Below are 24,084 nucleotides of genomic sequence, written 5' to 3'. Positions count from 1 at the left end.
CGCCTCCACCATCCATCTATTGAATCATTTCCACTGAAACCAAACTCTTTCATTAACTGAACTCAGTGTTTCATATGTAAATTAGTCATCATATGGTTTCATATAAGTAACATGTGATATTGACATGATTGGGCTTCTTTGATTATATTTAATACTTTTAATAATAAAAAGAATTTTTTTAAAACACCCAATCCAATCCAAGAACACTGACCACTACTCACGTGACTCTCCATGCTCCTCACACACCGATGCAACCACAGGGCTATGACCATGGAAGATGCTGCAATCAGCCCAAATGTGTCCTTCCTGAGGAGTATAGAACACAGCAATGATAAAAAAATTTAGTGATTTAGTCACTCATTAATCTAGAGTACATTTATTTCAATTTCTACTAAGGAAATAAACAACTTAGAACTTGTCCCTCACCTAGGAAATGAACATTGACTAGCACTTAACAGTCCAAATTTATTAATAGTACTCTTTACCCCACAATGTATTTTTATAATTGGACAATACTTCATTCATGCTTATTTATATGTTTTTTATTGATTATTACATTTATCCAATTATAATAATAGAATAAAATAAACCCTAAGACCAAAACCATCCTTGCATATTCCTAAGTTCTGTCTATGGGATCCTTTCAAACGAAGAGAAGGCACTGGTTGCTCTGCGCTGGACCTCAGAGTTTCAGACACATTGAAATTTATCATCCTCTCCTCAAATGCTACTGGTTCTCATCACGGGTCCAGGACTAGCACACATTCCCTTTGTTCATTTCCAACTTGTTTATTAATTCATTAATTCACACTCTCACCCAAACCAACACAAGAACTTTGACCATCACTCACAATGGGGTCCATGCTCCTGACATACAGAGGCGAACAGAGGGCGGGAGGCCAGGGAAGACACTGACGTCATCTCGAGTGGGTCCATTCTGAGGAGCACAGAGCAGTGCAGTCAATAAAAAAAAGAATTCATCTACATGGGAACTTCCTTCCCACCTATCATTTACTAAGTTGGGTAGGTATTTGTTAATTCTTCATTATGTATTTTTACCTATTGACAACGGGACCAACCTCAAACTTGAAACTGATCTAGAAGAATAAAATTGACTTAATTATCCTCATCTACATAATCCTTGGCCAAAGAAGTAAAACCTTTGATCAATTTATATCTAAATGGGCATCGATGTTTTTTTTTAATTTAATGTAGTATGTCTTATATCACAACATGATCATAATTGGACAATGCCTCACTTTCTCCTTTATCTAAGTATTATTTTTATTTGATGAGTTTATCCAGGATTCATTAATAATAATAAATCTAAATCTACAAATTCAAAATAAGAACATGACCTTTGTTTATTTCTGGCATCTGTCTATAGCATCATTTCCAAAGAGGAATGACTAAGTATGTATTGTGCTGTATCTCAGAGTTTCAGACACTTCTTTTCATCATCCATGACTCACCTAAACTGGTCCATGTTGGGGTTTCTCTTTTTTTGATCATTCAAGTCTATAGTGGTATCACTAAACCACTAATTACTCAATGATAACAAAATAAGTACATTATTCACACAAAAAAAGAACCAAAGAGCAAGGTCCTTGAATGTCCCCACCATCAGCCTAAACAATCACTTCCCATATAGATTACATCTCTTCTATTAATCAACCTCAATGTTACATTATGGATTAACCAACATGTTCCATATCACGTTGATTGCTTGGACAATAATTAAGTTTTTAATTAATTTAATAATTTTAATGACACTGTGCATACTCTTAATCGAGTGACCTGAACCAAGATAACATCTTGGACTATTCATTACTCACGTTAGTCTCTTTCTTGACACAGAGGCAACATGACCATCTTGATCACAGCAGAAGCTGAAATCAGCTCCATCTCTTCTGAAAAGTACCAAGCAGAAGGTGATAAAAAGATTGAGACATTTTTCTCTATTGATCCATCCACCATTCACATACACAGTTATTTGGGTAATTATTTCAAATAGTAATATATACTTATCCTTCTCTTAAAAAATTAATTGTCAAAATTTTAACTATTTCTTAACACTATCTATAGTATATATCATACTTCGTCGAAATGTAATACACCTGGTGTATTTACTATTCATTCCAACTTATATTAATATCATTTTTATTTATTAGATATTTTAATAATAAATAAAGCTTCGTCCTCTTCATCTTTTTCCATTTGTTTATTTGTTCATTTATTCTGTAATTTATAATGTTAAAAATACATGGCCACAAGCCCAAGAAAATGATCTTCTATATTCCTGACATGTGTCTACGTTCCCTTCAAACAACTGGAGTGGACTAGATTCCTTTTGTGCTGCACCACCTCAGGGTTCCAGACACATAATATTCATTGTACGTGCTCATAAGCACCACTCACCAACATTATTCCAGGTTTTGCCCTTTTATTCTTCACCTTTTTGAGATTAATTCAATAATTCACTAATAATCACAAAGTAAATTAATCAATGGTAAAAACCCAAGTTTCTTGAAACTCCCTAACCTCTGCCTATAGAATTATTTCTTAGAGAGATTAGATCTCTTTCTGTATTTGGCCTCAATGATTCATGTATCAATTCATCAAATCATGCTATCAATACCAGCTTCATAAGTAGTCTATGGTTGGACTTTTGTGATTATATTTCACAGGTTTTTATACAATAAATACCGTTGGGCAAACCACCAGCCTCATCAAGGAATGTGACTATAACTCACAGTGGTCCCCACACAGAGGTAACTACAATGTTTTTGATCACGGGGATCAGAGCAGAACCTTACCAGCAGCGAGCATCTACCCTGAGGAATACAAAGCATAGCAGATGAAAAACAGGTGAAGACATTCTCTGCATTGATCATTGTTTCCCACCTGTCATACTCTTAATCATTTAAATATTTACTAGTTGATTTTAATAATTAACTGTCTCTTCTAAAAGAAAGAACAACGTAGAATTCACCACTGATCTGAAGCAGTAACACCTACTGTTCCTGTTAGGGAAAGAGGTAACACCCTTAATCCACTGGTTTCCTAAGGGCCATTATATTAATGGCATTTCTTGTCTCATGTCATTATTTTATAATTAGACAATGCTTCACATTCTTCGTCTGTATTCATTTATGTAATTATATAGATTACTTATTGATTTTTTCATAATACAGTAAAAATTAATGAGGCACAGAAGTCCAAAAACAAGATCTTTGTGTATTCTTAATCTTAACCTTTCCAGAGGTTCAGTCCCAACAGAGACATAGACTAGATCTCTTCTGCATTGGCCCTGACAATTGCAGACACATCCTCTTCATTGCCCATGACCCTACTAGGGGTCCATCATGACTCCAAGATTTGCCCTTTCCCTCATCCATGTTTCTTGATTTACTAACTTTCATTTGACTAATAATAACAAAATAAATTTACATGATCACAATAATTCAAGAACAATGCTCTTAAGTCTCCCTAACATCTGTCTACAGAATAATTTCCCTCAAAACTATCATTAGTCAATGTTAGTGTTGCATAAATCTATTAAGGAACATATGTTCCACATGAACCCCATAGTGGGCCATGGTTAACTTCTTTTATTATACTTAACACATTTTATGAACAATACAGTTAATGTTCTTAAACAAGTCACCCATACCAACACAAGAGAGTTCGCTATTACTCACACTGGTCTCCATGCTCCCCACAGAGTTCTTGCCATGGCAAAAGTACTACATCCGCTAGGTGCCTTCGCTCTGAGTATAAGCAATACAGATAATACAATATTAAGACATTCCTTTCTCATTTCATTTTCTTAGTCATTTGGGTATTTGGAGACTATTAATTTTTAAACAAAATCAAAACTATTTAACTTCCCAGGAACCCAGAACAGAAATGGTATTGTATATCTCTGTCTATTTAACTCCCTTCAATACAACTAATGAGAGCAATTTTTTTTCATAAGGAGGACATAACATGAGTAGAACTGATGAAGGATGAGGTTTCAACATATACTCGTCACTGGTCAGGAGCTCTGTCACCTTTACCTTATTAAATTATTCACCTGTTTGTTAATTACTGATGAGAAAATCAGTATGTCTGTGCACAAACTCAAAATGATAACTAACTGACTGTAACTGCAGGTGCTAACTGGCATGAGTATTGGGGAATAATATACTTTTTCCAAATTCCATGAGGAAAAATTGACAACGTTGGAAATCTTTAAGGTGCACAGCGTGATGATTTGATTTACATTGTGGAATGATCACCCATGGGGCACAGTGAAGCCAAATGGATTGGTCTTAACTGTCATGGAACATATTTTTGTCACCGGTTCATGCTCGGCCATCTTTAATGTAGTTAATTGATTAAATTATATAATCGTTTGACTATTAAATTAAGTCTTTAAAAAACACCTGCTACACAGTTACAGCCCAGGACATGAACACTGGCAAATACCTCTCCCTTCTGCTTAGGTACAAAAGCCTCTCCATATTGTAAATGGACTTCAGTTCTCTGAAAGGGACTGGGGATGATGTTTGTTTCATTACGTATGCCATCTTCCTTCCACATTCGACCCATTTATCCTTCATTTGTTCAGACATTTGTGTAGTTATTATTGCATGAACTTTTAATGAGATATCAAATCTGTTTTGCACTGGACCTCGGAGTTCTAGGTGAGCAGTATTTGCCCTTGACTCACCTGCCACCAGGGCACAGTACTGACTCAGTATTCACCCTCTTGTTCTTCATTTAGTGTCATTTTGTGAAGAGAGAAATCATTAATTCATTAATAATAAATATATAACAAATTAATTTTTGAAGTAGCTTTAATATCCCTAAACATATGATACAAAATCATTTTCTAAAGAGCAAATAGTCTAGGTCTGTTCTGCTAATGAACCTCAGTGTTGAGTATATGGATTAGTCAATGTACTTTCTTCAGTGTAACCTCTTTATTATTCATCCATGATTGGCAGGGACTAATCTCTTCCATCTGTCTATAGAATTATTTCCCTCAGCAGCTCATCCCTTTTGTTAAATAACCTCAAGGATTTGTATATAAATAAACACAGTGTTTCATAGTAATTGCATTTTGATTGGCATGCACTGATGATATTTCACACTTCTTAGTAATAGAGTGAATACCCTTAAACCACCCAAACTGAGACAAGAACGTGAATATTACTCACTGACACAGAGATCTATGGTCGAGACCATCACCACAGAAGAATCCTGAAATCAGTTAGGGTGGGTCCGTCCTGGAGAACAGAGCATAGTAGGTGGTTAAAAAAGATTGAGATGTCTTATCTACTAATCCTTGCATATAACTTTTGATTAGTCATTTAGGATAATTAGCAATATGGAGAAATTTCTAAATTCTCCCAAGTGAGCAAATAACAGTGACCTTGCCACGGACACAGAATTGGAACATTGTCTATTACTATGAAATGCTAACTACAGAATCTATAGCCAAAGAGGTAACACCTGTCGACCATTATTTCCTAATGTGCAGGAGTTTTTTCTATATAGATGCAGAGTATTTCCTATCTAACTACATATCTTTATATTTGGGCAATTCTCATGATCTTCATCTTTACCTATATGTTTTTATTGATTATTTCATTGATCCAGTTATAAATAGAATGACAGTACATGAAAGTAAATAAAAAACAAGATGCTCATAGATTCCTGAATTGTAGGGGATCCCTTCAAACAGGGCAATGGACTAGTATGCGTTTGTGTTGGAAGCCAGATACGTGTTGAGCGTATGTAACTCACACACCACCAGGAGTCATCGTTGATCCACGATGTCACTGTCCCTCTTTTTCTCTAATATTTTCTATAATTTCTACAGAGTAATTTATTCATTTATCAATATAATTTTAAGGTCCTATTATTCATAAAAACTCAAGAAAAGCCTTAATATCCCTAATCTTTGTATCAAATCATTCTTACATAAATCTCTAATTGAAGAATGAATATTCTTTGTATATATATTCATCGACATAATCAATGTTACATCAATGAATAAAAGAAATCTCACATTTGTCACTGGGCTAGAGTTGGCTTTCTTTGATTATATTTCACACTTTTTAATGATACGGTGAATAGCCATTAAAAAAAATGTTGGAACTGAGACAAGAACGTACTTACAAATAGAGGCAACCACAGAGCTCGTGACAAGCGACGATGCTGGAGTCAGCCCCAGAGCACCCACTCTGAGGAGTACAGAGCACAAAAGGGAACAGAAAGATGAGACCTAATCTCCATTGCTCCCTGACTCCTACGTTTCATTATTCACTGATTAATGATCAGATATATTTGTTCTTTCTTAATAAATTAAACATCAGAATTGTAACTGACTCAGAGCAGTAACTATTACTTATCATTATATATCTCATTCTTAATCAAAGATGTAATACACTTGATCCATTTGATAGTGATTGCAATAGACATCAGTATTATTTTTCTTCTATACATTTTAACAATGAACCATACCTCACCCTCTTCATCCATATTTATTTTGTCATTTATTCTTTTATAATAATATTTTGTAATATTTATGAACACAAAACCAAGAACAAGAGCTCTGTCAATTCCTGACATCTGTCTATACAATCACTTCTAACAGAAAGAAGGGACTCGGTTCCTTTGTGTTGAGACCTCAGAGTTCCAAACACATCCGTTTTTACTGTACATGTCTGAGTCATATGATGCCAGTCGTCATCGCTGTGACAGGCTGGAATTCTTTTCTTCATTCTCATCTATACCTGTTTACTGAACAATTTGTCAATTCACTAATAATAAACACATCTGTGAATAAAAAATACTCAAGGACAAGTCTCTCAATATCTCTAATCTTTATCTATAGAAGCATTTGCCTCAATGAATATGCCTATGTAATTAATCAGCTTCATTGATACAAATACCCATTAATCAACATCAAGTTTCATGTCAACTCCATACTTCTTATGCGAGCATGACTAGTCTTCTTTGAACATATTTAATGCCATTTGATAGCATTCCAGTGAATACTCTAAACAAACAATCTGAACCAGGAGAAGAGCATGGCTATGACTTACATGCACCTCGACAGAGGGCCGACCAGTGGAGCTCCTATGATGGCCCAGGGCTCGGTCAGCTACAGCGTGTCCATGCTGAGGAATACAAAGCAGAGAAGATTGTAACGAAATTGAGAGACTGAGGCACACATCACCTTCCACTTAGCCAGTCACTCAAGGATATAATATGTACTCATGAACAAACCAAACAATATCAAACTTGACACAGACCACGAATTAAAAACTTGGACTATTATTTACCGTCTGTATCATTCTTAACCAAAGAGGGAAGGCAACTGAACCATTTACATTTCTTAATGAATGACAGTATTTTCAATAAGCATTTGAAATGTTTATTGTCTCATCCTCTTCATCTTATTTATTCTTATTCATTGGTTCTTTTTGAACCGTTTATTAAAATGGGATCAAAATTCATGAAAATGAACCAAGGAAATGGTCCCTTTTAATTCTCTAATATCTGTCTATAGGATCAGTTCAAAGGCACTCGACGATGCCTCTCTTTATCGGACCTCAGAGTCTCAGACACATTGTATTCATCATCTCCGTGACTCTTCCTCCAGCAACAGTCATCATTGGTCAACGCTGTGGCCTGTTTGTCCTCATCCTCATTGTTCTCTCTCTCTCATTAATTACCATCAATATTTCAAATCTGCATTAGTAACTATAATGCCTCATAATATCTCCTATTTATCATTTCCTGTGGTCGGTGTGGGGCTTTCATTTCACACTTTTAGCAATACAATGAATACCCTTTTAAAAAATTCTTAAACAAACACAAGAACTGTAACCTTTACTCACATTTCATCTCAATGCTTTACACAGAGGAAACCATAGATCTTGTTACCATGGAAAACACTTAAGTCAGCTTGAGCATGTTGATTCTGAGGAGCACAAGACAGAGCAGATAATTAAAAATTGAAACCTTTTCTCCATTAGTCAATTTCTTTCTCATTTCATTTTATCAGTTATTTAGGTATTCACTTCTTCAGAACACATACATATAAAATATAAATATACATATTAAAAATTAACATCGTCAACTCAAGACTGACACAGGCTAATTAAACTGTATATTAATTCTCAGTGTCAGTGTTCATATAATCCTTAGAAAAGAGGTAATGCACTTGGTCCATTTCTTTCTTAACATCAGTTTTTCATTTTATGTTGACTGTATTTCTTGCATCACTATATATATACTTGATAAGTCTTCATCCTTGTTTTATTTAGTGATATATCTGTTTATTGGTTCTATCATTGATTCATTGACATTAATAGTAATATACTAGAAATCCATGAATCCAACATGACAACAACAATTTCCTTGCATATTCCTAATGAGAGAGGAAACAGACTAGATTTTGTTTCGTTTTGGACCTCAGACTTCCAGACACATAGCAATCATAGTACCTCCTTCATATGCCATCAGTGATCATCATTGGTCCAGTTTGGGGTCTCTTTTTCCTCATTCTCACCTACAGTTGTTAAGTGTTCAATCCACTACTAATAATTAAACACGTGTGTGAATCACAAAAATGCAAGGACAAGAGCCTAAAGATTGTTGTCACACTCCTTTCGGACCAATGGCTTACTGATTATACCTCTTTTCATTAATCATCCCCATTATTCCAAAGGTAAGGTAGTCAACATAATGTTTCGTACATTTCCAGTTTCATCATTGGACCATGGTTGGTCTTTTTTCCACTTTTTAAATTACTACAGTGATATCCCTAAACAAACTTCCCTGACCAAGACAAGACCTTTGATTATTACTCACACTGGCCTTCATGCCGCTCCATGGAGCTTCTGAACACAACAGATGCTGAGTCCCCTTCAGGTGGTTTCGTTCTGAGAAGTGCAAAGCAAAGGAGATGATAACAGGACGGAAACATTACCGCACCTTACATTTAGTCAATCATTTAGAAGATAGTTATGTGGGCTAATACTTAATATCATGCTTTTAGTGACCAGAATAAGATCGAAGATGGAAGGTACTGGAACCATTTATTTTTGGTAACGGAATACAGTATTTTCAATAAACTGGAATATTTTTTTATTCGTTCACCACAGATGACAAGTGTATGATGTGGTTGAGTGTCGACCTCTGAATCAGGAAGCCCAGGTTTGATTCCCGATCAAGGCACATGCTCTGGTTGTGGGCTTGGTCCCCAGTGGGGGGGAGAGGAGGGTGCAGGAGGCAGCCAATTATCTTTTCTCTCTCATCATTGATGTTTCTATCTTTCTCTCCCTTCCTCTCTGAAATCAATTAAAAAAAATTTTTTAAAGAGTGCATGTTATTCATCTCTGATTTTTAAAATTTGTACATTGATTCTGAAATTAATCCATGCATAAAATAATAAAAATCCATTCATTTCTACATTTGTATCAAATAAATCATTAATTCATTAATAATAATTAAATGAACACATGACTCACAATATCCAAGGACAAAATTGTTGGATATCTCTCACATTTGTCTATAGAATCATTTCCCACAGAGGCTAATTCTTTTTTCATTAATCAACCTCCATGCTGTACATTATTGATTAATAATATAATGTTTCTTATCATTTGGCCATAGTTAATTTTTTATTATGTTTAATATTTTTTAATAATTCAATAAATACGTTTAAACAAATAATGCAGTCTAAGATGACAACTTAATGAACTTCAGTATTTTCAATAAATATTCATCTTTTTCACCATTCTTATCTGCATAAGTTCATTTATTAATTTATTGATTCACTTATATTAAATTTTAAAACTATATGATTCATAAAAAACAAGAATAAGAGTAATAAATGTTCCACATATAGGACCATTTGCCATATTATTGATATATCTCTTTAATTATCATCAATGTTTCATGGATGATTAATAAAGATAATCTTCAGACCAATCCCATATTTATAATTCACAATAGTTGGCATCTTGGACTATATTTCACATTCTTGATGACACATGAATATTTGAGAGAGAAAAAATCTCAGAGACATGAACTGTTTCAATGTACTACTCACATTGGTCTCTACTCACTACACAAACAGGCAACCGTAGAGCACGTGACCACGGATGATGCTTCAATCTGCTCAAATGCGTCCATTCTAAGGAATACAGAATAGAGCAGAAGGTGAAAAAATTGAGAACCCCTCTAAAGTGACCCTTTTCCCCGTTATTTCAGTTACTCAGTCATAAAGGCATATACATATATATTTATTATATGTGTATAACTTATACACATATATAAACATAAATATAAATAAATGATATGACTCCTTAGATAAATAATGCCCTTTGTCCATTATTTCTTATCAGAATTTTCAGTTTATATTAATATTTCTTGCCTCACCATATATATTCATAGTTGATAAGACCAACTTAGTGAAGCCTTGTTTCCTTAGTGATATATTTGTTTGTTGGTTTTTATCATTGATTCATTGATATTAATAGTAATATACTAGAAATATATTAATCCAAAATTACAAGACCAATAGGAACAATTGCCATAGAGGAAATAGATTAGATTTTCTTTTGTTTTAGACCTCAGACTTCCAGACACATAGCAATCATAGTACTTGCTTCATATGCCATCAGTCATCATCATTGGTCCAGTTTCGGGCCCCCTTTTCTTCATTCTCATCTATATGTTTATGCATTAATTCATCAATCGACTAATAATAATTAAATACATATCAATGAATCACAAAAGATCAAGAACAATAGCCTTAAAATCTTTATCATTTTTTAAGAATCATTGGCTAATTGAATTTTATTAATCATCTTCATAATTTAAAAGTTAGATTAGTCAACATTATATTTCCAACTTAATTATCGGAACATAGTTGGTATTTTTTTCTTATATTGAATATTTAAAAATATATACACAGAGAAAACCCCAAACAAACCACCCAAAGTAAGATGAAGACATTGAAAATTACTCACGTTGGTCTTCATGCTCCTACAGGCCAATAGAAAGATCACTGACCAAGGCATAATGCTTTATTCAGCTTGGGTGTGTCCATCTAAAAAGTAGAAAGCAGAATAGACAACACGACTGAGATATTTTCTCTATTGGTCTTTGCATTTACATTAAATTATTTGGTGATTAAGTTATATATTATTTTGGGGTAATTTTATTAAACTTTCCACTAACCCCAATATTGCTCATTATTTATATCATCTATAACTTCCTCAGCTAAAGGTATCTTGGACCTCAGAGTTAAAGAGTATTCACCATCAATGACTCATACGCCACCAGTAGTCATCATTGGTCCAGGGTTAGCCTTTTTTATCCACTCTCATTTATGTTTATTAATTAATTCATCAATTTATCTGATCGTAATAAAATAAAAAAATATGAAGCACAACAAAACTTAAGAGCATGAGCCTGTACTAGTCCTATATCTGTCTATAGGATCATTTATGACATCAATATATCTTTCATTAATCATCCTCAAAGTTTCATATAGGGATCAATCACTATAATGTTACATATCAATTCCATATTTAATAATGGACCATGGTTGGCTTTCTTTGGTTATAATTCACACTTTTCAAATGCAGAGTATATGTTCACAAAACTCACATTTGTTTCTATGCACCAAACAGACAGACACCAGACATCTTGAGACCATGGGAGAATCTGCAGTTCAGGTCCAGTGCATCCATTCTGAGAAGTGCAAGCACAGAGGGAGAGGAAAAGTTGAGACTTTCTCTGCACTGACTTTGCTTTCTGCATTTAACTTACTCAGTAACTTAAATATTTATTCATTTTCATAACTTACAATGCTTCACACATTTATATTAATTTACTTGTATGTGTTTTTTAGTTCTTTCGCTAATCTATGCTCATAGAATCATTACCCATGAACAAAAAAGTGAAGAACATAATCTTTGCATGTTACTAACATCTGTCACTATGGTCATTTCCAACAGAGGAAATAGATTAGATTTCTTTTCGTGTTGGACCTCAGAGTCCCGACATACAGTATTCATCATCCATGACTCATACCCCACCAGTCGTCATCATTGGTCCAAAATTGGCCCTCTTCTTCTCCATTAATTTCTAATTTTCTTTATTAATTAATTTATCACTTCACTAATAAATAAATAGATAAATCACAAAAATTTAACAATATTTTTAAGTTTTATAGCCATGTGATCATTTATCAGCTTGATTACATCATTTATTAATCGATATTTTGCAAATATTGATTAATCAGCACAATGTTCATCTGGCATATGTTACTATGACATCATAAGAATGTCATATTTATGATTGGGCCATGGTTGGCCTTCTTTAATTCTTTTAACAATACAGGAAATATCCTTTAAGAACTACCCAAATCAAGACAAAGTGTGTGACTATACTCACATGAGTCTCCATGCTGCTAACACATGGAGGTAACTAGAGAGCTTCTGACCATGAAAGATGATTAAATCTGCAGGGGACGATCATTCTGAGAGTACAAAGCAGAACAAATGATTAAAATATGAAAATACTCTCTTCATTTATCCTGAATTCCTCCTATCATTTTATTAGACATTTAAGTCTGTATTAAATTATGATATTTTTTCTTGAGAAAACAATGTTGAAGAAGGCACAGAACAAATAAGAGCATGGACTGTTATTTGTAGTGTAGGTATCATTCCTTAGATAAAGAGGTAATGCCTTTAAGACATTTATTTCTCTCTTTTTTTAATATATTTTATTGATTTTTTACAGAGAGGAAGAGAGATAGAGAGTTAGAAATATCGATGAGAGAGAAACACCGATTTAGCTGCCTCCTGCACACTCCTACTGGGGATGTGTCCGCAACCAAGGTACATGCCTTGACCGGAATCGAACGTGGGACCCTTCAGTCCACAGGCCGACGCTCTATCCACTGAGCCAAACCAGCCAGGGCAAAGACATTTATTTCTTAATGAACTTCAGTGTTTTTAATATATAGTAATAGTATTTCTGGCCTCACCAAATATTTACATAATTGGACAATGCTTCACCCTATTTATTCATATATTTATATTAATTCTTTCCATTTATATTAATAAAATTAAATATCATGAACACAAAACTAAGAACAAAATCCTTGAATATTCCTAACATCTGTCCATAGGAATATTTCAATAGAAGGTACAGATTAGATTATATACTTTGTGAAATAAACAGGCACATAGTATTCATCACCCATGACTCATACTCCACCAGTCATCACCATTGGTCCAGATTGGCCCTCATTATCTTCAATTGTGTCTACATGTTTTTACTAATTAATTCATCCACTAATAATAATAAAATAAATGCCTACAGGCCATAAAACTTGAAACTAGATCCTTGAATATTTCCAGTATTTCTCTACAGAATTACTTCCCACTAACAGTATAGATATACTTATATAAATCCTATATTGTCAGTAGGAAGTAATTCTGTAGAGATATATATATCTTTCATTAATTGACCAATGCTTGCTATATAAATGAATGTAAACTTTAACCCCGTTTGCAATTGAAGCTGACTAAATTGTGTCTCTGTAAAGGGAGGTTAAAATGAACTGTGACTCAGAATTAAAATTGAATAATACATTTTACATTAATTAATTGAATAATTAACTCTTAAAATGAATAAATGGTCTTACTTTTTCCTCCTTAGTTGACCTCAGATGTGCTAAATTGGCCCACACATAACCTTAATTCATTTTATTTGTATATGTAACTATTTATTTCCTTTCAATAAGAGTTAAGACCCTATGCCCTAGCTGGTTTGACCACTGGATAGAGGGTCAAGGGTCCCAGGTTTGATTCCAGTCAAGGGCACATGCCTGGGTTGCAAGCTCAATCCCCAGTAGGGGTTGTGCAGGAGGCAGCCAATTAATGATTCTCTCTTATCACTGATGCTTCTATCTCTCTCTCTTTCTCTCCCTTCCTCTCTAAAATCAATAAATATATATACTTTTTTAAGAGTTAAGACCCATGACAAACCACCAAGTCAGAAGTGATTCCTTTGAGTGTAACTAACGTTTCTCATTCCTTTAATTGAATCATTTGTGCATTCATTCTGTAAATGCAAAGCAAATATAAAAATAGATTAGATTATATAGGCAGGCAGATCAGCATAGAGTCAGATTTTTTAAATTGATCTAAGTCAAAAATATTTGACTAAAAATAAACCTTAGTGTTTGTTATATATTAAAACTCTGAATGGCTTATTGATCAATTTCTTCAAATATTAAATGTAACTTATATAATGAACACCTTTGAAACCAACATCAGACAAAAGAATGTTAACTTATTCTTTTACACATAATAATATCATTAATACAGAAACAGGATAATATTAATGACTGTCCATATATTCATTGGGCACAAAAAGAAAAGACCAAATAATCTTTTCTGTTCTTTTTAAATTAAAAAAATATTGAAGATCATTGAATTAATCCTAACTGGTCATGTGACACATTCAACATAGTCTGTGTCTAAGTCCTCTCAATTATGCAGCGATTTTATCAATGATTAGTTTAAGTTGATGTTTTGCCCTTTTCTATAAAACAAAAAACCAATAACTCAGCCCAGAAAAATAACATCGGCTCATACATCCATTTATCTAAATGCTCTTTACCCAAAAGGGTCAGCTCTAATAAATTTATTTATTTTACTGCAACGGTGGTTCAGAAATGTATTAACAATGATTTTATATTATATATATTACACTCCATATTCTCATATTTGAATCAGGAATAATCCATTTTCTCTTTATTCATTTATATGTTTCTTCAATGATTCATTCATTGATTTAGTGAAAATACAATACTCAGAAACCCAACCACAAACTCCTTCATATCCATAACTCCTAGCATAATCTCATGTGCCACTCAGATCACAAAGAGGAATGTTCTGGTAATGGAGCCCAGAGTACAGGGTTTAATTACAATGCTTGTCTTCAGAAGGATCCAGACACACTCATCATTGACCCAGGGTGAACAATCTTTTTCTACATTTATACTTTTGTTGATTGATCCACTAATAGCAATAAAGTCAATATTCATTATTTTCTATAAAAGCCAAGAACATCCTTGACTATGACCAAGATGTCTTTCTAGGCTCTTTTGGCATGAACTCAATTTTATTCTCAATAGACGAGATCTCTTTCAGCAGTGGCCATCAGTGAGGGAACAATTAACATCCTTGCCTCACACCTATCCTACCCCAACTACCTTCCATCTCCGGATGCACGCCTCCCTCAGTGAGGAGCCATCCAGGAGAACGGTGCATGGTAACATGAATGTGCTATGACTGGGCTCTCCAATCCGGTCGCCATTAGCCACAGGTAACTAAGGACTTCAAATGTGGCTAGTGCAACTGAGGAACTGAATGTAACATTCACCTTTCCTTTAAATTTAAATGGTCACATATGGCTAGGGGCAACCAAATGAGACAGTGCAGCCCAAGAATTTAATGCTGGATAAATGTTTAAATCAAATGCAGAGCACAAATAAGACGGATTATTAATCAGAGAAAATGTCTTCCATCTTGTTTTTAACCGCAATTGTACTGAATTGGTTTAACCCTTAATCTTTGTGTCATAACACATTCATATTAGGAACGTTAACAAGTTCTTTGACCATTATTTACTTCAGTCTTTAGGTTTCTTACCCTAACAGCCAAGATCTTCAGCAGCACACTGATGACAGCAACCGTGGTCTTCAATCTATGGAGCCAAATATATGCCAAGTTCAAGGCCATGAGCAGTCCATATCAACACTGAATTAAATGACATTACTTTTGTGGTACTAGGTTAGTCATAGAGTCGATTCAAGTCTCATTGTTATCATTGAAAAATTCAGTCTATATCCATAAAGTGATCAAGGGGGCTGAACAGCCTCAATTTCTGCTATAAGCTCATTTCCCTAAGGAAGAGCGGAAGATACTCTGTGATAATGGACCTGAGAGTTACAGGTGGCTTTAATCAATGTTTTTGATTCAGACACCCTCCAAAGTCATCATTGGTCCAGGCTTGGCCCTCTTTTTCTTAATTCATTTATACTTTCAGTTTCCCACGAATCACAAACTTCCAAGAACAAGGTGCTTGATACAACTATGGTCTGTCTCTAGACTGACTTCTCACAGAGATTTTAGACTAGATCTCAGTGTGAACCTTGCTTCATACAATATCTCTGCTCAAAATGGCCCATGGTTTGGGCCGTGTCCATTTAACTTGGCCAATTTAAAGCATGAAGTCATAGACACTCAAAACCCACAAGGGAACCCCACATCTAGGACACAGACAATGTCTTCCACCTTCTAAGAGCTTCCTCTCAACAGTTAGCCTGGATTTATAGCAATATGAAATACTTAAATCAACTGTGGTGCAGAAATAATAGGGAATAGCAAACAATTCTCAAAAGTAATTAAATGCCTTCCATCGTTTGAAGAAATGTATCTCAGGTGTACTCTAATGGGTTAATTTTTTATGAATTTATCTTTATTGTAGAAAGTATTACAGATGCCCACTTTGGGGTTTTTTGTTGTTGTTTTTTCCCCATTGACCCCCTCCTCTCTGCCCCTCCCAAGCCTTTGCCACACTATTGTCTGTGTCCATGGGCTATGCATATATGCATAGAAGTTCCCCAGTAACTATCTCCCCCCACAAACTACAAACCCCCTTCTTCTCTATGAAAACAGGGTAATAGTTTTAGGTACCAAACACATGCAATTTTGGGTCTACACTTGGACTTTATTTGTTTATATAGCTGTGTTCCACTAAACCACCTCAGTGACCACACATGACCAAACCATATCAGCCGAGAACAGAAACTGTGTTACTTACATTGCCCTTTTCCCAGACAGAGGTGACAGCTAAGATCTTCATCAATGGACAAGGACTGAATCCATGTGGAGTGTTCATTCACGAGGAAATGCAGATTTTTAAAAAGATGAAAGGGGTAAATTGAGACTTTTAAATAGTAGTTCGTTGATCATTACTAAATTATTCATAAACATTGGTTTGTGTCACACTTTCATCAACCCAATAGCCATGTACTTTTCATCTATTGATCTACCATCAAACATAAGTATTATAGCTATTATTAAAATATTCATATCTGCCTATATACCCCTACCAAATAGCAAAAAGGACACCACTTTTTATTGAGGGAAAATTTTACCAAATGAGATTGTTTACTTTAACTAAGTAAAGATAAATCTATCCAATGGGACAGGCTGTGCTTCCTTTCACATATTTATTGATTAACTTATTTATTCAGTTATTTAATAACTCTAAGGTTAACTTAACTATCTGCTCTCTTTGCCTAAGGGAATCACAAACGGGCAGAGCGATTTGCTACCCAAAGCGCCACAGATTACACGCAACTTTCTGTCTCAGCACCGTCTGCACTGATGGAACTTGCCACAGTGATGAAATGTTGCTTATGGGCACTGCCCAATATGGCAGCCACTGGCCACATAGGGCTAAAATGTGGCTAATGTCAATGAGACATTGAATGTTCTTATTAAATCAATTTGACTTGAAATGCTAATAGAAAGATGCATTTAGAGGGGGCTGGATCTTTGTTATTTCAGTGACTTCATAAGGTTAGAGCAGGATGAATCCCGCCTCTGCATACACCACATATTGCCTCACTGCCCCTGCTTTATGCTTTTCTAAGGGACTGGATATGAAATTATTCTTTCACTCGCTTATTATAGCACCTAAGGACAATGGGCAAGGACATGCGTGGAGCTAAATTTATCCATTGGCTTTTTCTATACAAAATGCATTTACATTTTTGTTTTTAAATAAAAAATCAATGAATACAAGGGAATTAGTAGTCACATTTCTCAGTGCTCATATTTAGACCTTTTCCACATTTCAATAACTATCTGATCGTTTGCATACTGTTGTTATTATTGATTATATTAGATGATTATATATTAAAATAATTTTATACTAATGGGTTTATCATTTTTTGGTATATTACTATTGAGCTTATTATATAAAGTATTGATTATTATGCAATTATTTAAGTTTTTGTCCCTTTTTAAAATAAAACCTACAACACAAACTCACCACCAACTCAGAAAAACAACATCTATCTGCCCTTATGCCTCAAATCTACTTTATTTGAACTCCAAATTTCAAAAATGTATTACCAATGACCCTTGGTTCATTGGCTCCTATCCTAATTAGGTAAAGAGCAACCCTCCTCTTTATACTGTACTCATGTGTTGATGTACTTATAATAATATAATTCATATTCATGAACAACAAAACATCAAGAACACGTCATTGAGTTTTCCCAGTTTCCTCTGTAAGCACATTTCCCATTGACGCAGTGGACCTCAGGAGCCGCTGGGTAATCAGAATATTTTTTCAGAATGCCCCAACCATTTCTTCATCATCGATCCAGACTTGGTACTCCGTGCTTCCATTTCATATCTTGTTCTTGACTTATTCATCAGTTTATGAATAATAATACAATCAATGTCCATGAATTATGAAGACAAAACCGAGTTCCTTGTGGATATGAATGTGTCTCTGAAACCAGTTCTCCCCCAGAGCTGGAGGAGTGGCCCTATAGTCTAGACCAGCGGTTCTCAACCTGTGGGTCGCGACCCCTTGGGGGCTCGAACGACCCTTTCACAGGGGTCGCCTAAGACCATCAGAAAACACATATATAATTACATATTGTTTTTGTGATTAATCACTATGCTTTAATTATGTTCAATTTGTAACAATGAAAATACATCCCACATATCAGATATTTACATTACGATTCATAACAGTAGCAAAATTACAATTATGAAGTAACAACAAAAATAATTTCATGGTTGGGGGTCACCACAACATGAGGAACTGTATTAAAGGGTCGCGGCATTAGCAAGGTTGAGAACCACACTGGTTTAGAGGCTATACAATGTGCTGCGCTTAGTGTTTTACTAAGACAGGGCAATTCATTTGAGTGAATGGTGGGAACATGAACTCTGATTATTACTTACATTGATCTCTTCTCTCTTTACTCCAAAGAGGGAAAAGGCAAGATTGTCACCATGAGATAATAATATAATCTGATAGCGTTCATTCTGAGGAGTAAACAACAAATTTTTAAAAGAATCAGTATACCTTGAGCTATTTTAAAGGATCAATAATCAATTAATCAAAGACTTAAGCCCTATTCTAACATTTGGAAAGAGAGAGCATCCACTACCTTATATTTATTAACATGTGCAATTTTATTTTTATTAATTTTTTATGTATTTTATTGATTTCAGAGAGAGGAAAGGAGGAGATAGAAACATCAATGAAGAGAGAGAATCATTGATCAATTGCCTCCTGCACGCCCCACACTGAGGATCGAGTATGCAACCACGTGCCCTGACCAAGAATGGAACCGTGACCTCCTGGTTCATAGGTCAATGCTCGACCACTGAGCCACGCTGGCCGGGCAACATGTGCAATTTTATATTTTAAGTAATACAATGAGCACCAGTGTTGCTAACATGAAAAAGAAACAAACTATTTTTATAGGAATATCTGTCTGTAATTGCTGCCCACATAGGTAACAGCCAAGATCATCATTTATGTTGAACTTGGTGCAGAACTGGATATATGGCGGATTCAATGCATGGCCCAATCTCACCAATGGTCCAAGTTTAACTCTACTGAATACATTTATTCAGTCACTTGCTTTACTTAATTACTGTGGGGTAAGAAGACCATCTCTTCATTTTCCTAAAAGAATTCCCAAAAGTATAAACAACCATCAAAATAGAACTGAAACATTGTTATTTGCCAATGTTTAATGCACAATTGGAAAGTCCTAGAACCCTTGTCTTCCTATGGATATCAGTTGTGTAAAACATGATGAAGCATGATGTTTACACCCAACTGCATGCTTTCCATTGATGTATTGTTGGCTGATTGAAATATAAATGTATACATTTGTTCATTTATAATTATACTTCAACGTATGTGAGACCACCCACAGTGGATAAGTACCTCAATAATATTTACATATGTCCTTATGTCCTTAGCCAAAAGAATAGCACACTGGTTCTTTTAACGAAGGTTTGCTTACACAAAATTGCATTAAAAGGTTGCATTAATCATTACTGTGTTTGTATAAAACAGTCTCATCATTGCTCCATGCTCTCTCCCTCAATTCCATAGTTTATTCAATCAAGGATTTATGTAAATGTATTTCCCTTTCCTTAATAAAATGACCAATTGGCTATCTGCCTCAACACAGAACCAAAACACTGCCTCTTAACAGATGACCATATGCTCTTTACTGAGGTGCTAAGAGCCTTGACTACTAATTCATTGGAATTGAGAATTTCAAAATTGCCTTTTAATAATTGTCCATGTTTCATTCAATGGGATAAAAGTAGTATACGCGTATTACTCTTACTTTTCATTCATTGACATATTTCTTTATGTGTGTGTTCATTTTATTATAATAATGCATTCACACCCCAAACCGCAAAGCCCAAGATAAAGGTTCTGTAGGCTCATTAGGAGATCGTGAGGTGTGTCAGCGCAATGGACCTCGGTTTTAGGATTTAATCAAAATTCTTGCTTCAGAAACCCCATGCCATTCATCGCTGGTTCATGCTGGGAATTTTTTAAAAATGATGATTACTTTCCTGGTTCACAAATAATAATATAATTACAAAATTCCAAAACAAGATCCCTGAATTTCAGGCTCTTGTTGCAAAGAACTAATAAACTCCATCTCTGTGTAATGGCACTCAAGCTGCACATGGGATGGGACAACATCCCTGCGTTTATATTCCGCGTTCTTCCTGTGTGGCCCTCTTTCATTTCATGTGTCCTTATGTCAAAGATGTTTCCATTAAAAATAATGAAAGCACCTTCTGCAAGTCACTGCCCCCAAAGAGTTACCCGCCAGCCCTATGCACATGAGAATGTGAGCGTCGACCCTGGCTATATTAAACTGCGCTGAGAATGAATTCAATAACTTCTATCATCTTTTAAAATTGCCTCAGTTGTACTGATTTAGATTAAACATAACATTTGGATTATAATCCATTCCCATCACGGGCCCACACTTGGAGTGTTTTATTTATTTCATGTATGTAGTACAGAATGATTACTTTAAATTTCTTCGGATAACGCCCATGAACAAACACTCCAAGCAGAGAATGTAAACTAAGGGACTCACTTATATTCCTTTTTGCACCGTGCTCACAAAGACAATTCAGCTGCCCCCGTTCTCTCTGGAGAGGAAACAGCAGGTTTACACTAGATTTAGATTCTTTTTATTTTTTTTTATCAATCCAGTATTAAAGTCTTAGCTTTAAATAATATAACAAACACAACTACATCCACCACGTAGCCCAAGATTAAGATCTATAATGTTATAAATCTCCAACTATATGAACATTTATTAATTAGGTGGTTATTTAATAGACTACTGCTATATTGTGGTTATTTAATAGACTCACTTTTCCTTTCTTTTATATTAGAAAAAAATACCCAGCAAATGACTACAACTCGAAAACTGCCTACCTACAGATGCTAATATGTTCCATGTGAAAGAGGATTATAGACTAAACCTGTTCATTTTCCTTCAGAATTATATTAAGTTATTTTACTGCAATGCCCCAATTGTTCCATGAATAAGCTTCTTCGTCGTTCATATATATATTTCTGTGCTTATTCATGTATTGATTCTACTGGAAAGAATACAACCTATGCCCATGAATCACAAAAGCCCAGACCCAAGTTTATTGAATTTTCCTAACTCCTACTCTTAGCTAATTTCTATAGGGAATATTGACCAGTTCTTTTTCCATGATGGACCTCAGAGTCACAGAGACTTAATGAAAGGGGTGTGTTGACTCAGATACCTGCACCACTATTCATCATTGATCCAGGCACAGCTTTCTATTGCTTCTCTCAATCATGCCTTTTTTAACTGATTCATACATTCATGGATTCATGAATAATAGTAATTATATAATCAATAAACTCTAATGACACAAGACTGAGAAGAAAAGCCTTAAATGCAACCAAGATCTATCCTTGCCCTTGTCCACATGGAGCAAATTGACAATCACTATTCACAGGGGTCAGTCAGCACCGTCCTTCAGGTCAGACCCTTACTTATGACTACTGTCCACCTGCTCCTCTCACTAGTTGGTGTAATCAGTAACCACAGACCTGTCTGTTACCTCAGCCCACAAATGACAAAACTGACATCTGCTATCTTGGAAGGTATCTAGCCTCAAAGAGCGAACAACTGAGATCTGTATCAGTGAAGGAATTCATTAGGCAAATGTGACAACAACTTTGAATGAGAAGTTAGACTGCTCTCAACAGGTGTGACATGCTTCCCCCTATCACTTTCCTGAGGGCCCTTAGTTGGGCTGAGTCAGAATTAATCATTAGTTTCAGTTCATGCTACATTCGAATCATGGGTGCATGACTGATATTCCTTAATTCCACATATTATTTAACTATTTATTGTATTGAAATAATTTTGTGGGCACCCCATCTATGCTTAAAACTGATGTTTATTTACATCAGTCTTTAAACTCCTTAGTCCCAGAAGTGACAACCAGGGGTCTTCACCATCAGAAAATGATTAAATCGGTGGTGCTCATTCTATAAAGGGAAAATAATAGTCTTTATTTAAAAATGAAGACAGAGTTAGCCGTTTTATTTATTTTTAATATGTTTTCATTGATTTCAGACAGAGTAAGGGAGGGGGACTGAGACGGAAAAGCAATGATCAGAGAGAATCACTGATTGGCTGCCTCCTACGTACCCGCTACTGGGGATCAAGCCCACAACCACCGTGGCATGTGCCCTGACCTGGAATCAAGCAGTGACCTCCAGGTTCATGGATTGTCACTCAACCACTGAGATACACTGGCCGGCTGGGAGTTAGTCTTTTTAAATGGAAATTTGTCAGAAAGACTAGACTAATCATAAACTCTATCTCACACCACTCTTATCATCTTCTCAAGAGTGGCAAGCTAACGTTTACTTAAATTTTACTATTAAATAATATGAACACCATTGAGTTCATTGTTCAATACAAAATAAAAACTCTGCCAATTAATGACCTGTGACTTTATTTGCTACCTACATAGGGAGAGACAAAATAATATTTCCATTGGACTTATTTGTGTAGAATTAGGCATATTTAATTTGTTTCATGGTACAATCTCATCGGTAGGTACAATTTCATCAATCTTCTACTATAGGTATTTATCAATTTATTCACTGGTTTATTTTATTATTGAGGGAATAACAATACCATGACCTCATTTTTCTGAGGACCCAAAATGGTTAAACAACAATCCAGAACCAAATTATTTTAACTTGGAAAGTTCTGGGTGCACCTTTCAAATAATAGCAGAGCCCAGACTTCGTCCTAGAATATGTGTTGCTGGGAGCAAAGATGAATTGGTATCCTCATGTCAAAATGTGTTCCTACTTGGTCTGTGGTTTGCTGAATGTTCAAACGTAGATTAAGATATAAAATTATATTTCTCTATACAAAGACTTCAGTCTCTGAGATCTTATTTACTAGATAAAAACACGGAACTCTACCGTCAATAAGAGACTTGCTTCTGTTTTGTGTTTTAATAAAAATCAGTAAAAAGGTTAATCATGAGTATTATCATATAAAACATTCTCATCTTTGGTCTCTGTGCATGGTTTTCAATTATGTGGTTATTTAACCAACTATTTATATGGGTAAATGTGTTTCCATTTCCTTAATAAAACCATCAGTCAGCAATCCACCACCAACACAGAACAAAAACTCTGACTATTAATGTGCAAGTGACAGTGTATATGGTCCTTTCCAGAGCAGAGAGAGCCTTTACTTTTAATTCTTTGGAAGTTGAGCCTCAGCTAACTTTTAATAATAATCCATGTTTCATTAAATTTCTTGATAATAGGTGAATGACCTATCCTCTTTTTTCATTCATTTTATTTACTTTTGGATGGATTTTATAA

General features: G+C 34.9%; 1 non-coding gene and 8 pseudogenes across 1 annotated transcript; all 9 read right to left on the bottom strand.

Moving 5' to 3' along the window:
* Window positions 1–675: 675 nt before the first annotated feature.
* LOC132224491 (small nucleolar RNA SNORD113/SNORD114 family) lies at window positions 676–751 on the bottom strand (annotated as a pseudogene).
* A 6,852-nt stretch (window positions 752–7,603) lies between these two features.
* LOC132224494 (small nucleolar RNA SNORD113/SNORD114 family) lies at window positions 7,604–7,680 on the bottom strand (annotated as a pseudogene).
* Window positions 7,681–8,468: 788 nt separating this feature from the next.
* Window positions 8,469–8,543, bottom strand: LOC132224440 (small nucleolar RNA SNORD113/SNORD114 family; annotated as a pseudogene).
* A 2,090-nt stretch (window positions 8,544–10,633) lies between these two features.
* Window positions 10,634–10,708, bottom strand: LOC132224448 (small nucleolar RNA SNORD113/SNORD114 family; annotated as a pseudogene).
* Window positions 10,709–11,303: 595 nt separating this feature from the next.
* LOC132224425 (small nucleolar RNA SNORD113/SNORD114 family) lies at window positions 11,304–11,372 on the bottom strand. The gene has a single exon (XR_009450679.1). It is a non-coding gene; the product is annotated as a small nucleolar RNA SNORD113/SNORD114 family (small nucleolar RNA).
* Window positions 11,373–12,059: 687 nt separating this feature from the next.
* Window positions 12,060–12,133, bottom strand: LOC132224432 (small nucleolar RNA SNORD113/SNORD114 family; annotated as a pseudogene).
* A 1,125-nt stretch (window positions 12,134–13,258) lies between these two features.
* LOC132224554 (small nucleolar RNA SNORD113/SNORD114 family) lies at window positions 13,259–13,322 on the bottom strand (annotated as a pseudogene).
* A 2,708-nt stretch (window positions 13,323–16,030) lies between these two features.
* Window positions 16,031–16,104, bottom strand: LOC132224500 (small nucleolar RNA SNORD113/SNORD114 family; annotated as a pseudogene).
* Window positions 16,105–21,909: 5,805 nt separating this feature from the next.
* On the bottom strand, window positions 21,910–21,988 carry LOC132224574 (small nucleolar RNA SNORD113/SNORD114 family; annotated as a pseudogene).
* Between the last annotated feature and the right edge of the window lie 2,096 nt (window positions 21,989–24,084).

This window comes from Myotis daubentonii, chromosome 1, assembly GCF_963259705.1.
Source record: "Myotis daubentonii chromosome 1, mMyoDau2.1, whole genome shotgun sequence".
NCBI classification, from domain to species: Eukaryota; Metazoa; Chordata; class Mammalia; order Chiroptera; family Vespertilionidae; genus Myotis; species Myotis daubentonii.
This window is presented reverse-complemented; position numbering and strand designations above follow the sequence as displayed.